The sequence below is a fragment of the Bos indicus genome, chromosome 27 (genome assembly GCF_029378745.1).
Source record: "Bos indicus isolate NIAB-ARS_2022 breed Sahiwal x Tharparkar chromosome 27, NIAB-ARS_B.indTharparkar_mat_pri_1.0, whole genome shotgun sequence".
In the NCBI taxonomy this organism is placed as follows: Eukaryota; Metazoa; Chordata; class Mammalia; order Artiodactyla; family Bovidae; genus Bos; species Bos indicus.
The window spans coordinates 38,077,103-38,090,345 of NC_091786.1; the positions used below are offsets into that span (position 1 = coordinate 38,077,103).

At 46.3% G+C, this 13,243-nt stretch overlaps 1 protein-coding gene across 4 annotated transcripts in view; it reads left to right on the forward strand.

The window, feature by feature from the left end:
* CSGALNACT1 (chondroitin sulfate N-acetylgalactosaminyltransferase 1) overlaps positions 1–13,243 on the forward strand; it is a 339,116-nt gene that overhangs the window by 161,823 nt on the left and 164,050 nt on the right. For 3 of the 4 annotated variants that reach the window (XM_070781517.1, XM_070781520.1, XM_070781519.1), the window contains exon 2: positions 2,412–2,505. The gene's annotated coding sequence lies outside the window, so the exon portion shown is untranslated. Of the gene's footprint in view, positions 1–1,980; positions 2,119–2,411; positions 2,506–13,243 lie in introns of those variants that run through there. The other variant, XM_070781518.1, reaches the window with a different exon arrangement.

Below are 13,243 nucleotides of genomic sequence, written 5' to 3' on the forward strand. Positions count from 1 at the left end.
GTCTGGGGAGGATCTTCGGATGCCAGCCGCGTGTCTGCAGGTTACCGCTGGCAGCCACCCACCTGTTGGAGAACCACTCATGAGGACCACCGTGTTAGATCCTCGAGGAAGTCGAGGCTTGCGTTTCTTTTTCTTTTTAGAGCTTCGGTTTTGAAGTCAGAAAAATCCTGGCTTTACCATATATCTGTCCGAGAGGCTTCTTAGCACCTTTGAGCCTCATTTTCCCCATCTGTAGAATGGGGAGGTTTTTGCAGACTCCCATGGCATTGCTGTGGGGATGGCAGGAGCTCACCCTGGGAGCAGCTCTTGCAGTGTGAGGCAGGCACGTGGCAGACAAGTGGGTGACAACCCTTCCCATCTTCCTAACAGGAGAAGCCCAGCTGCACAGACCCCTGTCCTCTGTGTATCTGTGCCTCACCTCCAGTGATTTTCCATGGTGGCACCTCCCCTCTCATCTTGACCTCTAGGGAGTCTTGCCAGTGGTTCTGCCTTCCTGTGTCTCTCCTTTTCTATTACCAGCGAGAGATGACCACCTTCTTAGGGCACCTGATGTTTGGAACTGCAAGGAGACAATGTGCTTCCCGGAGCCGAGGAGCCGAGTGTTCGTGTGTGCTTTACTAGGAGGCGAGGAGAAGCAGGGCTGTCCTGTAACTCCTAACCTGTAGTCTGGCGTTGCCAGGACAGGCACTCAGGGGCTGGACGGATGAATGGGGCCTCTGTGTGTGGATGAAAAAACCCAGCGTTTCTCTTCCAGTTGCTGCAGTGAGAAGAACAAATTAGATTATTAATTTGATCATGTGGTAGCATGAGCCGACAGCCTATTTAGTTTCATTGTTAAAACAAGTGTGGTTTTGAATGATGTGGACTTTCCCTCTTACTTAGATGGCACAGAATATTCATTAGGGATATCAATAAAGACCATGCTGGTGATCAGCCTCCAAAGCTGCCCTCCCCCGCCCCACCCCTGCATGCAGAAAAGGCAGAAAAGGATATTTAGAATGGGAGACTGGAAGCCAAATTATAAACTCATTTCAACTCCTGGCCCGCAGGCCCCAGAATGGCCTTATTTGTTGTCAAGGATGGAAAACAACTCGGATTCAGGTCCAAGTGATTATTCGACTTTGGCATTGCTGCGGGGCTGCCAACTGCAGTTCCATTTAGACACAGATTAATTAGCCAGGCAGGGACGGAAGTGGGCTTGGAGAGAGAAGCCGGGAGAGGCTGCGCAGCGGGGGGACCGGCGGGGCCGGCGTGGGGGGGCTGGCCCCGGCTAGCCCACCCTTTCAACAGTTAACCCACAGGAAAGCGGATCCAGATGGCCCCTTCTATGGTGACACACCTCACTCCGTACTTACTGACTCAGTGTCCGTGCTGCAGAGAAAACTTTCAAACTTGGGCGCAGGGAGAAACTGCACGTGACAGCCCCCAGCACTGGCACCGGGAGGCCGACCCCGCGGACCTGAACCGCTTATCAATCTTGTCTTTGTCCCCCTGCAACCACCCTAGACCTTTTTTTAAAAAAATTATTATTATTATTCCTACATGTGAAACGGGAACCATAGAGGATTTTCGTGTGTGTGTGTGTGTGTGTGCGCGCGCGCTATGACTTGAATTATAAAGACAGATGAGATGAAATCACAAACTCGGGAAAACACGACTCTGCGTAAAGGAGTTGAAGATAGAATTATTCGCCTCTATTTAATCGCGGGGGCGAATTCTCTCCGGAGTGTTTCCCCCGCTGCTGTGCTCGTACCTCTTTTGCGTCCGCGTTGATCTCCGTGGACCGAGGGGCGCTCGGTGGATTCCTGAAAGGCCGGGGGGCACAGGGCTGGACGGAGCGGGCGGAGGGGGCCGTCAGGGGAGGAGGCGGGTCCCGCAGGCGGTGCTGGGGGCGTCTGCGGGGGCGGTGGGGGCGCGCGGCCGGGGAGCTGGGCTCTCCAACTTCCCGGGGGTTTGCTGTTTTGTAACATTTCTTCCTTCCCTACGACCGACCATTAGAAAAAAGTGGCGGCGCGGCGCGCGGTCCCCCGACCCCACCTGAACCGCGGCTTCGCTGCGGACGCACAGCCCAGGCCCCGGCGCCTTCGGGAGCCAGCGGGCACCCTTCCTCCTTGCGAGGTTTGCTTTTTCTGGGTTCTTTTCCAAGAGTGTGACTCTGCTTTGCTTTTACACACGTATCTACATGGCTCTCGGCATTTATTTTAAACCTTGATCTTTTTTTTTTTTTTTTAAACAAATGCTTTGCATTTTACCCATTAAAATAGAAAAGGGAAAATACCATCCTGCTTTTTGGGGCAGGACTTTGGTTGGATAAATTGTATTTTAGATCCTAAGTGATTTAAAATTTTGTAATATCATCTATATTTAAGACGTGGAAATTCCCAGAAGTGACTCCTATTTTTATTTTTTAGATTCCTTTCCATTTCAAGGAGGAAAGTCAAGATATTTTTACTCAGTGGAAGAATGATGTAGTTTCATCCTAACCTTCTTTTCTTATGCTTCCAGGTAAGTGTGTCTGTTAATCATGAATTACTTAAGAAATGAATCTTTGTATGGTCTGAGTTTTTTCAGTATTCTGGCTATGTTTGAAATGTGCTGAATTTCATTTTACTTCCAATAGTTCCATTAATAACAGATTATTATTTTAAGATATGAGTACTTTTTCAAGGTAGTATAATTACTTGGCTGCCTTGGAAAATTCTTTTATTCACTTGTAAAGCCTGTAATTTACATTTAACTCTGCCAGCTTCTTCAGAATTTATCTCTTCTCAGAATGGCAAATGCCAATAATGTAGTTAGAAGAACTACATAATTCTTTTTTTAAAAATTCACCTGAATAGGATAATTTGTTCTTCTTTTGGAAGTTGTGACGAAATGTTAAGCTTTCTCAAATATTTAACCCATAATCAAAAGGGCATCGTAATTTTCACCAAGCTACAAAATAATTATTTAAATAAAATAGGAAATTGAACTATGATCTTACTTTCCGACTTATAGCATCTCAGGGGAATACTTTCTAGAACTCTTGGAGAATAGTACCCTGACAGATTGTATGGTTGGTTTCAGATTTGGGGACACATGTAAATCTCAGGGACGTTATTTTAGTTCTGCTCTGTAAGCAGTGATTTTGAATTTCTCTAGAATAAGATATTTTATTACATCTGGCGAGACTGAACTTTGAAAAAAACTAAGAACTTCAGGGACATCATTAGTTGAAAGGGAAGAGTATGAAATGGGAAGTCATGTATGTGGTTCTTACCTTCAGCAGAGCAAACCTTCAGTTTAGTTTTCTATGGAGATGAATCTATAGATGTGAAAATGAAAATAGATAAGCTGTGCTCACCATCTGCATACCTTCAGGAAAACCCCTTCACTGGTCTTCATTCAACAAATTGCTATAGAGGTTTTGTTTTGATTTTTAATGTTTACTTTTGTTGTACTGTTTGAGATAAAAGGCTGAAAACCAAAACGCTGGATGTGATTTTGCTTTAATGAACTGCTTTATACTCAGACAATGGAGAGTGGGGAGTTAAAGGGATTGTATCTGAGTTACCAGTAATGAAAAATAAAAACAACCTTGACCAAATTAATGATAACCACAATAAAACAATAATAATAATATAAGAATAACCAAACAATAATTCTTCACAAAGTCTTTTTTGAGTAGAGACTTGAGTGGCTAAGAGGCCTAAGTGATCCAAGGCTACTTTGAGGGTCACAACGGAAGTCTTCAATCTGAGGTATTTCAATGTTTAATGTTTTTGAGAATGACTTGGATGATGTAGAAGAGAACAGTGTCATTAGAAAGAACATCATGATATTAAAACCTTGAAATGATTGTAGAAAAGAGTCAGAATAAACTGTACAAAATAGAGAAGTAATGAGAAATAATCCAATTAAGATGTTCATACCCCAGGATGAGGTGATGAGGGAGGCCCAGCTGGGTTTTGATGAGGGTCTGGTCTCTCTGTGTGCTGCTGCAGACACAGGGTGTTGATGGGGAGTCAGGCTGCTCTGGGACAGTGGGAGCTTGGGAAAGCCTTTGGTTTTCCAGGGACTGGGGGCTTCCCAGGTGGCGCTAGTGGTGAAACAACCGGCCTGCCATGCAGGAGACAAAAGAGACATGGGTTAGAAAGATCCCCTGGAGGAGGGCGTGGCAACCCACCCCAGTATTCTTGGATAGAGGACAGTATCTTGGACATTATCCCATGGACAGAGGAACCTGGTGGCCTATATTCACTCCATAGGGTCACAGAGAGTCGGACACGACTGAAGCGACTTAGCATGCATGCATACTCCTTATAATCTGAGTTCCTTATAGATGCAGGGCTTTGGAAGTCCCTCAATAGTGGACCTTCCCCAGACCTGCAGGGGGCAGCCGTGTAAACTGGGAGGAGTGGCTGGTTGGCAGGTGTACCTGCCCTGCGGTGGTCCTGGAGTCCCAGCCAGGAGAGGCGGTTGGATCATTGTTCGTGGTTGGATCACCAGCTCGAGGTGCTGGAAGGCTCCCCTGGGGATCTCCTGGTCTCCTCCGTGTCCCCCTGGTGCCTTCGATGCCGCCTGGCCTTGTCCATGAATTGCTGCCTGCTGAGTGCGTGCCCCACCCCAAGCCCAGTGTCCCCACACTCTCTCCCACTGGGAACTCTCCCTTCCCTGCCACCCTCCAGGGAACATTTACTGGTCCTTCAGTGGCAACCCCCCTGTGGGGCTTCTAGCACTCAGACACAGGTCCTGGCACCTGGATATGCTGAAAGAGGCATTGCATGGTTGATGAAAACATAGGAAGGGAATATAGGGCGTCTGGTCCTGTGGGAACCGCATCCCTCTGCTTCCCTTCCTGCCCAGAGCGGGCACCTGGCACTGTCTCCTTGTCACGGTCCCACGATGGCCGCCTGGGCCCCTGAGCAGGACGCTGACCCAGCGGGTCTTACTCTGGGATCCAGTTAGTTCCTCAGCTGCTGTCTGCGGGGTCCAAGCTCTCTTTGTGGCCAGATCACCCTGTAGTTCTTTGCAGCTCTGCAAGCCCATGCATGACACGTGTCTATCAGATAACGTGAAGTTGTAGCCTATGCCATTTCCTTTTGGAACAAAGGGGTGTTAAAAGTAAATATGAATATAAAACTATAATGGAGTAACTTGGCAGGTTGCACGTATTTGCAAAACTAGAGAATCAAGTAGAGAAGTTTGTATTGATGGTTTACGAAGTAGCCTTCTTTGGGATCTGTTTTGACCTTCCACAGTCTTTCCACTTAATGGAATGAGACAAGAATGTAAGCTTGTCATGAGTGCCAGTGTCTGCTGCTGCAATTTTCATTTATCCTCCTGAACCGCAGTTCCTTTTCCACAGATGGGGCTTCTCCAGGCCAGGCCAGGAGAGGAATGCTGGCCTGTTGCGGCCTGCCACGGGACCGCTGTCTCTTGTCTGCTGATTGTCGCCTCCTCAGGCCTGGCTTTTGTCTTTTCTGCTCTGTTCCGGGGCTCTGCTCATTGAGATTCTCCTTCCACCAAGTGGGTTTCTTGCTTCAGCCTCTCATGGCCGTGTCTTGCCCTGCCGGCCCCTCACCCCCCAACCCCCACCTCCTCCTTCCTCTGTGCCCCTCCTCACTGCGTTCCTGCTCTGGACTCAGCCCTGGAAACCCATCCCGGCCTTTGCCTGGCCTGGGGCTGGGCCCTGTCGCCCCCAACATTCTCCACTGTCTGCAGTTGTTCACCTGCTGGCTGTTTGTCCTGTGGCCGTCCTCATCCTCTAAGGGGCTCTGTGTCTGCGTTTGCAACGCCCAGCATGTGTTTGTCCATATGCATGTTCACAAACAAATGTTTGGATGAATTTCTGGTATCTGAAAACCCTCATCAGAACCAAGCATTGTCAGTGTTTTGATTTGCTGAGGGCGTGACCGTGTGCAGTCTGGGTGACTGAACACTCACGCAGCGGCAGTATCCCTGTCTTTTCTGTCTTCTTTTCCCCCCTCTGTCTTCTTTCTCTTTCACATTTGTTTTCTGTGCTACCATGGATAGGAGGGATGTGAACTGGTGCTCTAACTCCAGCACCAGCGCCTGCTTAGGTTAAATAAATTCTTTTTTAAGTAAGGCATGGAAGGTTGGCCGTAACCCAGGTGTCCACTGGTGGTGAATGGTTAAACGAAATGTGGTCTGTGTGCCCAATGGAATAGTACTCGGCCTTAAAAAGGAAGGCGATTCAAACGCATGCTACCACACGGATGTTGAACTTGAGGATGTTATACAAAGGTGAAATCAGCCAGTCACGAAAGGGCAAACGCTGTATGATTGCACTTTCAGGAGGGAGCTGGAACAGTCCTACTCATGACGATGCAGAGTAGAATGGTGGTTGCCAGGGGTTGAGGGGGCAGAGGATGGAGTTGTTTAACACTGTTTAAGTTTTCAAGACGAAGAAGTTCTAGAGAGTGATTGTACGACAGTGTGAATATACTTGAAAATTGTGAAGAAAATAAACTTTATGTTACGTGTATTTTACCATAATTAAAAGTAACAAAGTAAGTCAAAGACCTGACTTTAAAAAAGAATAATAATCCTTTAAAAGTAAAAAAAAAAAAGTTTAAAGGGATTTCTTTTTTTTCTTTTTGCCACTTAATTTTTTTAATGAAAGGGATTTCTTTGATTTAGGGACTTTTCCTCCCTTGAGCTTAATTTCTCACTTGTGTAGAGGGTAAAAAAAAAGTATTGACTTATGTACTTTTGGCTGTGTTGGGTCTTTGCTGTGGCGCTCAGGCTTCTCATTGCAGGGGCTTCTCTCGTTGAGCACAGTCTCCAGGGGCTGGAGCTCAGTAGCTGTGGCCCACGGGCTTAGTTGTTCTGTAGCATGTTTTATCTTCCCCCAACCAGAAATGGAACCCGTTGAGATGGAATCCGCATTGACAGGTGGATTCTTAACCACGGGACCACCGAGGAAATCCTGCTGCTGCTGCTAAGTCGCTTCAGTCGTGTCCGACTCTGTGCGACCCCATAGACGGCAGCCCACCAGGCTCCCCCGTCCCTGGGATTCTCCAGGCAAGAACACTGGAGTGGGGTGCCATTTCCTTCTCCAATGCATGAAAGGGAAAAGTGAAAGTGAAGTTGCTCAGTCATGTCCAATTCTTCGAGACCCCACGGACTGCAGCCTACCAGGCTCCTCCGTCCATGGGACTTGCCTACTTAGGTTTTTAAATCACTTTTCATTAAAAAATAGTATTGTGTAAGAAAAACAAATTATCTTTCCATTGACAAGACCTTTGAAATTTACTTTTACACCTTATTATTCCTTTTCTTAGTGTTGCCTATATTTTCAGTTAAAATCTGGTTCAAAATTACCCACTTCCTCACCTGTTTTTCTTCAGCAAAGGTAACAGGATCTTACTGCTCTTCTGGAAATACTTGTATGACATTGAAAATCAATATGAGGAGCAGGAATGTTTTTTTCTGTCCCAAGAAGAGGGCATGACAGACTCTAGGGTTTAATTTGACTGCTCATAAGGAGACAGCTGGGCTTTCCTTGTGGTTCAGACGGTAAAGAATCTGCCTGCAATGAGAGAGACCCTGGTTCGGTCCCTGGGTCAGGAAGATCCCCTGGAGGAGGCCATGGCAACCTACTCCAGTATTCTTGCCTGGAGAATCCCAGGGACAGAGGAGCCTGGCAGGCTGCAGTCGATGGGGTCGCAAAGAGTCGGACAGGACTGAGCAACTAACTCTAATACTTTCAAGGAGACACTCGCTACTTTAAGTCTTGCCTTTTTATTTTATTTTTTCCATTACACTAATGGCCCTTTCAAGTTGAAAATCATGACCCTACAACTGTAAATAAAACTGTGGTGCTTGAAAGGGCACAGTTTCACAAGGTTCAGCTGACACTTAGGAAGCAGTTGTCTGAAAGGTTCTGACCCGTTAGGTAGTATGTTTCCTGAAGAATTTAAAATGAAACTTGAATCCCTTCAGCCTAGGGGCACACTGGCTGAGAAGGGAAGGTAGAGATCGGGTGAGGCCATGTGTGAAGGTTTGGGGGGTAAGTGGGAATGAAAGTCAGAGGCGGAGGGTGGGCAAAAGAACGAATTAGGACCTAATGGAAACTTCCAGCTCAATTGCTACTGAGGTTTTTAACATTCCAAATGTGATCCTATGGTCAAGGCCTCTAGAAAAAATGAAATTCATCTCTACTATTGGGAAACTCATTCAAATTGATATTGTAAATTTTTTTTGTAAAGTTTTTTTTTTTTTTAAAAACGTAGGAATTAGGAGTAATAGTGTTTTTACTTGAATGTTGTGATAAAGACATGCATATTTTCAATTCAACAAAAATGTGAGACCTATATTGAGTTGGCCAAAAGATTCGTTTTTTTCCCGTAAGATGGCTCTGGTAGCGTTTAGTTGTCTTTAACTTCACTCAAAACAATTTTGTTAGATTGTATGGTGACAGCTATTGTATCAGCATGCGTTTTCAAAAACTTAACCAAGATTGGTGAATTGTTGTATAGCCATTTTAGTATTGAAGATGGAAGAAAAAAACACAACATATTATGCTTTATTATTTCAAGAAAGGTAAAAACGAAAATGAAGCAAAAAAAAAATGATTTATGTAGTGTATGAAGAAGGTGCTGTGACTGAAGGAACACGTCAGAAGTGGTTTGCAGAATTTCGTGCTGGAGGTTTCTTGCTGGACGATGCTCCATGGTCGGGTAGATCAGTTGAAGTTGATAGCGATCAAAACAAGACATTAATTGAGAACAGTCAACATTATGCTGCATGGGAGGCAGCATGCTCAAAATATCGAAATCAGTCTGGAGCATCACGTGCACCAGCTTGGTCATCTTCACTGCTTTGATGTTCGGGCGCCACATAAGTTAAGTGGAAACACTGTCTTGAGCGTATTTTTGCATGAGAGTCTCTACTTAAACATAACAAAAACATTACCTGTTTTTTAAAACAAACTGTGAGGGACGATTAAAACTGGATTCTGTATAATAATGTAGAATAGAAGAGTTCATAGGGCAAGTGCGTTGAACCACCACCAACCACACCAAAGGCCAGTCTTTATCCAAAGAAGGTATCGTTGTGGATACGGTGGGCCTGAAAGGGAGTCCTCTATTATGAGCTCCTTCTATAAAACCAAGAGATGAATTTCGACAGGTACTGCTCCCAGTTAGACCGGCTGAAGGCAGCACTTGATGAAAATTGTGTGGAATTGGTCAACAGAGCGTGCATAGTCCTCTGCCAGAGGACCGCAAGACCACGTGTTTCTTTGATGACCAGGCGAAAACTTACCGCTTGGCTGGGAAGCTCTGATTTCCTCTGCCAGATTCACCAGACATTGTGCCTTTGGATGTCTAGATTTTTTTTTTTGGTCTTTGCAAAATTCTCCTGATGAAAAAAAACTGCCATTTCCTGGAAGACTGTACAAGGCACCTGTAATAGTTCTTTGCTCAAAAAGATAAAAAAAATTGGGAAGATGAAATTATGAAGTTGCCTGGAAAATGGCAGAAAGTAGTGGAACAAAATGATAAACACGTTCAATAATGTTCTTGGTGAAAATGAAAAATGAGCCTTTTATTTTTACTTAAAAACTGAAGTAACTTTCTGGCCAAACAAACATATGCTGGTCTTGAACCCCTTTGGTTACCAAGTGCCAATTCTTGGATTGGATCCAGTCGCTGGTGAAGGTGTCAGTCACCTGCAGAGAAATGAAAAAAATAAAGTGATTTTTCAAAGAGCTAGTACTCACTTTAAAGGAATAATGTTTACTTTGAGCTTCTGGTCTTTTTTCTTATATATTAAAATATAAAATATTTATTCTTTTAGAATATAATGATAGTTAATATTTAAAATTTCTATTTCTTGGCAAATTAAAATGTTGGATATCATTCAGGATTTGTGGTTACAAGAACCAGAAATGAACTAGACTACCTCAGGAAAGAAATCTGTTGGAATTTGCACAAGGTCATGTGTGTGTGTGCTAAGTCGCTTCAGTTGTGTCGGACTCTTTGCAACCCCATGGACGGTAGCCCCCCAGGCTCCTCTGTCCATGGGATTCTCCAGGCAAGAATACTGAAGTAGGTTGCCATGCCCTCCTTCAGGGGATCTTCCCGACCCAGGGATTGATCCAGCATCTCTTATGGCTCCTTCATTGGCAGGCAGGTTCTTTACCGTGAGCTCATATCTGATAAAACTTCCAGCCAGGGCTACTGGTGTCATTAAATGTGTTTTCTGAGTTTATGAAACATGTGACAGCTTTGTCCCAAGCCAGTGGGGTATATACCAAGGGATAGAGGTCTTGATGGCTGGAAAATAGTAGATTGAATTGAAATTAAGTACCATCACATGACATATACCATTGGCATTTTTGATGATTTTCTGCAGCAAGGTGAAATGTAGCATTACCTGTAGCCTTGCCCTCATTTGAGCCCTGCCATTGGCAGGGGAGCTGTCCCTGGGTGTGGATTAGCTACTTGCGTGTGTTGTTTTGTGTTAGGCAATCACCTAACTTTTCTTCCTCTGAAGTTCTTGCTGTGTGTTTCAGTGTTATTATTGCTCATCTCACTGTAATTTGATGCGGCATGTTAACTAACTCTTAGTTTAGTGCTTATTTAGGAAGCCAGATTGTGGAGGTGTGTGCAGCCTCTGACACTCTGACCGCTGTTCTGGAAACTCTTGCTCGCCTTGGCTTGTCTGGTGACCTCCTCTGGTTTTCTCCCTCTTTCTGTGGCTGATACTGGGTGGCCCCCTCCCCAGCCCAGTCCGTGTTCCTCAGCGTCCCATCCCCTCCGCCCTCTCGTTCTGTGTCATCCGCTCAGTCTCCTCGGCTCTAGGTGCTGACCTTGTGCTGACCTCACGTTTGTTTCCCCAGCTCACTCTGCCATCTGGTGCCCCCAGCCCCCTGCACTCATTATGCTCCCCTGGGCTCCCCCAGCCCCCAGCCAGAACCCCCCAAGATACCCTGATGTTGTTACCGTCACTCAGGGGGCTTACGTGGTCCATCGCCAAGTCCCTGCACCCTGCCCATCCTCTTCCTTTTTTTAAAAAAATTAATTAATTATTTTATTTTTTATTTTTTGATTGTGCTGGGTCTTTGCTGCTGCGTCCTCCTGCCAGGACACCCTTCCAGGCTCCTCGGCCAGGCCAGTTCCTTCTGGTTCTCCACGACTTGACTCTGGTGGTCTCTCTTTCCAGGCCTCTCCCCTTCCCCTAGACTGACGTGTGGGTTCCCCTCTCCTTTTATGGCACCTTCTGTGTGGTGTTACTGCATTTGGTTTTCTTGCCTTTTGTTCCTGTTACCCGGGCATGGTGTCTGGAGCGTCCCGAGCACCCCTGGGACCACTCAGTACCCCCGGGGATTGGTGCTGAGCGGGTGCCCCGCAGGGTGAATGGTTGGCAGGAGTTTGAGTGGGCCCGCCTGCTCTCCTGCCGAGGAGGGGGCTGCAGCGGACTCACGCTGTCAAGGGATTCAAACCAGCATCTTTCTTCCCACCTCTTCTCCTGGTCCATGCCTTCTCCTCTAAGAAGGGCTCTTGTTTTTTCCTGAGTCAAATCGTGGGAGAAGCTGAGAATGAAGAAGTTTATGAGTGAAAGAAAATAATGAGTCAGAAGGGCACCAGAGAAGCAGCTTCTGTTTTATTCTACCTGCTGCACTTCTCATCTTGTGTTTCCAGTTGTGTTACTTTGGTTTGGGAAACATGTGTACACAGCCACCAGTCTGGTAGATTACAGGCTGCATGCTAGCGTTTCTCCCATTAGGAGCAGACCGAAGGTGTATGTTGGCATTTCCTTTCTCCCGAACTTCTTTAACTCGGCACACATGGCCCTCACCCTGGCACTTGTTGTTCAGTTGATTGGTGTTGGAGTGGATGCCTCCCTGTTTCTAGAGGCGAGGCAGTGGGCTTCACACTGGCCCTGGAATTGAGGTTGGAAGTTCAGCTCCATCGCTTACCGGTGCTGTGAGATGGACAGGTTTCTGCACCCCTCTACCCTTCAGCTGGAAAATGAGACAAACCTTTTAGAGTTGTTGTGAGGATTGAGATGAATGTTTGTGAAGCACCTGGCACATCCTGAAGGCAGTCAGTCCTAAAGGAAATCAACCCTTTAGGAAATTTCCTAAAGGAAATCAATCAATCCAACGAATGTTCATTGGGAGGACTGGTGCTGAAGCTGAAACTCCAACACTTTGGCCACCTGATGCAAAGAACTGACTCATTGGGAAAGACCCTGATGCTGGGAAAGTTGGAAGGCGAGAGGAGAAGGGGATAACAGAGGATGAGATGGTTGGATGGCGTCACCGACTCAATGGACGTGAGTTTGGGGAAACTTCAGGAGATGGTGATGGACAGGAAGCCTGGTGTGCTGCAGCCCATGGGGTCACAAAGAGTCAGACATGACTTGAGCCACTGAATAACAATAACAACTTGGCACATAGTAGGGATGCAAGAAATTACCAATACTAACTAACAGGATGTAAATGTTTACATTTTTCCAAAATTGAAAATAAAACTGTGGTCCCTGCTCCTCCCTTTTCCTTTCCCAGCTTCCATAATGGAAAGAATTTGCTTGTTTATGGGCTAATTAGTTAGTTAATTAAGCACACATTGGTTTGGGTGTCAGCCAGGAGTCCTCCACTGTGAGACACTGGAGGTTCGGGGGGATGCACAGTCCTGGCTCTATAGGAGCCTGTAGTGTGGTCCCTGAGCCCCTGCACTGAGTCTTCCGGGATGCTGGGGACCCAGCCAGATCCCCTGGCTTCACTCGAAATCAGAATCTTTGGGGAGCTCAGTTGTTTCAGCTCTGCCCACAGGAGCCTCAGAGGGACCCTAACTTCACCTTCTCGTGGTGAACCTCAGACGCAGGGCCCCCGAAGGAGCTGTGATCTCTGCTCCAGGCTCACCGTCTCACTCTCTGCTGTTCCTGACTTACCCTGGAGCCTCCACCAGGCTGGTGGCTGGAGAGCCTGTCTCACGCGTGCTGGTCTCGTCCCACTTCACTTACGGTGAACATCTCACCGCACACACGCTTCTGACGCACACCTTCTTCAGCTGGGGTGCCGGTGTCCTGTGTTGTTACTTACCCACTTGTCTTCTTGTGCCCAAACGTGGTTCAGCACTTCACTGGTTGAAAATACTTTATTTGGCAATAATTTCAGCTTATAGAAAAGTTTCAAACACAAGACTGGAACCAAAAGCACACAAAGCCTTTACCCAGATCCTCCTATTGTTAATATTTTGCACCGTTTGTTTTTCATTTGTGTGCTCTT